A 4022-nucleotide genomic window follows, 5' to 3' on the forward strand; every position below is an offset into this window, starting at 1 on the left:
ATGCTCCATTATGACAGAAACCAAGATAGGCTCTGGGCCCAGCTGTGGAGTCTCTATTCATGGCATTGAACCTTTACCCAAGTAGACCCGCTGAAGCCAATAGCGGGGCTTGCCAGCATATGTGCTCACAAAGGTACAGGTCCCGAAATTGGGCTGTGGCTGATGAGGGAAAGGGAGTGTCTTACTCGGCATTGTCTCACGGCTGAAGAAGCTTAACATTCGGATGAGTTTTGTTTTGTTTTTCTATTGAAGCTGAAGTAAGCATGACCTGTTCTAACAATGTCATTGCTGAATCTCACAAAGAACAAATGGTCGGTTGTTTGTAAATCTTCAGTTCAGCTCTCAAGTGAGTAAACAAAACAAAACACAAAAGATCCAGGTACTGATGTATTCAAGCTGCCTCAAGTTCTTCCCCCCCACCCAGAGGTCTGTTCCTCAGCCCCTGTGCAGCTGCCTGCTATGCATGATTAACCTCTGTTCAGCCATACACAGAAATCTTTTGTCCTAACATACACAAAGCAAATTATTTTGGAAAGCTGGAGAGCACAATTAAATATAAAACTTTAGCTGTATTAAATGTACAAGATGGTTTTTCCTGTCTTTAATTTAAAATTGTCCTTTTTCTTAGAACCGTATCAGGCTTTTTGTTATGAAATTTGCAATTCAGCTTATATTTACACCTATCCAGATATTTTCATATTTTGTTGTGGTTGTAATCTATTCCTGCTGGGATTTTTTTTATCAAGTTATCCCGTATCCCTACTTGCCTCTTCTTTCCTGATATCCTGCTGGGTTTCCTGGTCTGGTCAAAAGTTTTAATTGGAAGTAAAATTAATAAATGTGGATAAAATGCTGCCTGTGCCCAGTGCTGAACTGAGGACTGTGTGTGAGGAGTAGATTGACAATTTATACTTACTATAACACAACTCTAGAAGTCAAGCACACAAGTGTTGAGTCTTGACTGTAGTTAATTTCTTTTCCAAGTTGATTGAAAACAATCATAACTGAATGACTGTACCCATCTTGGAGTAATAATAGGGATATTGCTGAAGTTGTCCTTATTCCAAGGATAGTAATGGATGCAGATGCACCACTATCGTTATTCTCAAAGGGAATACTTTTTGTGATTAATGATTTTGATTGTTTATCTTAATCTAAAGAACGCTGGCTACCTCAGCAGATTGATCACAGGGATTCAGGGCTTAATGCTGAACTTATTTATGTAATGTCTTCCTCACTCTTGTGAGCAATCTCATTTAACCTTAAGGAACTACTGACAGAAGTCTGTGCATGCAGTTTCTGGCTAGGACAGCCCTTTAACACTAAGTCATTGGTTCAAACCTGGCCTGGGTTGCTGTTATTAAAAATGATTGCTATCTGATGGATCTTGGCTGTCTAATGTGAGTGTGCTGCTGGTTTCAGTCCAGTTCCTACAGGGCAATATTCACATTCAGAAAGCACTGCAAATGGCAATCACATTGGCACTTTTAAGAGCCAAAGAGCAGTGGGCAATAAGCCTGAAGTGACCTCTGTCCCACGTCACTCTCTCTTCAAGCCGGGACACATATTATCAAAGAGCGAGAAGGAAGCTTGCAACCTCATTGTCCATACAGTAGTGTCTGTGTGAATAAAAAAAGGTTACAGCACCTTTCACACATACTAATAATTTCTTTTCAAGCTACAGAAGTCCTCTTATTTACATAGGCTCAAATTCTGCCTTCTCATGTACTCTGAGCAACTTGCATATATGTCCAAGGTAGTGACAGTTTCACATGTGATGAGCAATATGGTGGCTTATTACTTTACTGAACAAAGAAGTAACTTTCTCTGTCTGCTAGAAAGCATGAAAAATCCTATATTAGTTGGGGGGGAAGGGGAGAAAAATTACATGTCTATAAACTAGTAACATTTCCATTTAGTGCTTTCCATTTATTATTGTTAAGATGCTTTCCATTTATTGTTGTAATGCGACTCATATTGGAAACTTCATTTGTTTCTGTTGCCGTTTTTGGTACCTACTTTATTTTTTCCTCCACCACAGTTTTCTCCCCATTATATTCTCCCCATTATATTCTTCTTGGTCACTAGCAGCCATTATTGAAGTATGTTATTGCTTATGAACAAGGTATATAAACAACCTCTTCCAGAACCAGGGGTGCTCTGAAGGGTTAGTTTGTGGAGAAACTGAGAATTAATTTGGGTAACACTTGCCCTTTCTCACCTCCACCCCCTTCCCACCCTAACAGTCTGATTCTTCCACTTAGTCACTGGTACTGCCTGCAGCCTTTTTTGGTTCTGGCTACAAACATATTTGAAAAACTGCTAGATTTCCTAAATGCCATCTATACAGCAGTGTGTACACAGGTACACAAGTCAGCGTGGGGATATTTTTCTAGCAATGGACCATTTGTCCATGTAGTCTCCAATTTATCTTAGGCAAAGGCAAATAAAAGAGAGTATGGAGTTAGTTGGTTTGTTTGTTTGTGGTAGGTTTTGCTCAGGACTCTCTATTTTCCATGGTCAAACGTGCATATATAACGAATATGTTTCTTAGGAGATGCAGGTCTTCCTTCACGGCAGAAAGCAACATCTGCTTCTCTGGACAGTGCACCCAGAATAAGAACGTAAGACAAGCAGATACAGCCAAGTTCAGGTTTTAGTAATAGGCAAAAACACCAAACCAGTCCCTTTCTTTCTTTCTTTCTTTCTTTTTCTTTTCTTTTTTTTTTGAAACCTACATATATGTAAAACACATCTGATCATTACTGCCCATGCTGAATTGTAAAAGGAAATGGTTGTTTGCATACTCTGCTAAACAAGATGATAAGATGCACCTGCAGCATGAGTTCACATCTTAGTCATGAATGTAGTCTATATCTTTGCAAGCTAATCTGTTTAATCAAATATTAAGTTTTATTCAAATTTCAAAAGAGACAGATAGCCAATTGTTTTTCTCCATGATCTTCCTTGTCATGCACCCTCTTTGCATCTCAAGAAAAATAGCCTTGTTCAGCTCCCAAACATTTGCATTTATCAAATAAAGCACAATAGTAGTTTTTTGTGCCATGAAGACATCTGCACAGGTGAAGATGTTTGGCATTTTCTTAATAGAAGGAAGGCTCCATAACATTAGCAAATTCTAAAAAAAAATCTTTATTTTTAAATAGAATTCTGATCCAACTGGAGTGAGTTTCACACTCCAATATGTGAAAGCTATAATTAGTGAATTACAACATTTTGAAATGAGGAGTTATTACATCTGACTAGAATTAAATTAATTAAACTTTTAAAAAGTGTGAGCATTTGTACAGCAGGCTGAGTAACTGTGTGCTGTTGCTAAAACCTAGAGAACGCTAAGCATACGTTCAATTCAGCCTTTCTTTTAAGCTTCTTGAAATGCACAGAGATATTCCTAGCAATCAAGAGCTATATTAATAAAAGCAACCTTTGTGTTATTTTAGTAGCAACTTGGTGTTCATACCTAGAGCTGTTTTACCTGAAGTGTCAGACTCCTGCCCTTTTCTCTAGTACTGTTATATGGGACAAAAGCCTACTTGGACACTTTCAGGATTTGGGGGCAAAAGGAAAAGATTACTGGAACATATATACACACATAACTTTTAAATTTGGAACGCTTCACTAATTTGCATGAGTAGCTACCTGAGTGGATTAATAGTCCAAGTGAGGCAAAACAAGTAGGGTGTGCATGCCATTTAAGTGACTACACATACAAGAGAACATAGATGTTTCTTTTCCTTTTTCCCACTTCCTTTATCTTACATTTTGCCTTTTGGCTGCTGTTTTGTGATGTAAGGCTATATTGTACTTCATAAATACACAACACACAAACTCTCAGGTTGTTGGAACACTGCTTTAGGTTCAGCTGCAGTACACTGTTTCTCTGATCTTTTATGTTCCTGAGCAGATGTCTTTCATTAATTTATGGATTTATCATCTTTTCTTTCTTTCTTCCTTTCTTTTTTTTTTTTTTTTTTACACCTGGCAGCTGGCTCAAGTTTCAG

At 38.0% G+C, this 4022-nt stretch overlaps 1 protein-coding gene across 5 annotated transcripts in view; it reads left to right on the top strand.

Annotated features, from left to right (window-relative positions):
• The window catches only part of PROX1 (prospero homeobox 1), a 51394-nt gene that overhangs the window by 11212 nt on the left and 36160 nt on the right, over positions 1–4022 (top strand). The gene's annotated exons all lie outside the window — the stretch shown is intronic.

The sequence above is a fragment of the Gavialis gangeticus genome, unplaced genomic scaffold (assembly GCF_001723915.1).
Source record: "Gavialis gangeticus isolate Ggan-Ray unplaced genomic scaffold, GavGan_comp1, whole genome shotgun sequence".
NCBI lineage: Eukaryota > Metazoa > Chordata > Crocodylia > Gavialidae > Gavialis > Gavialis gangeticus.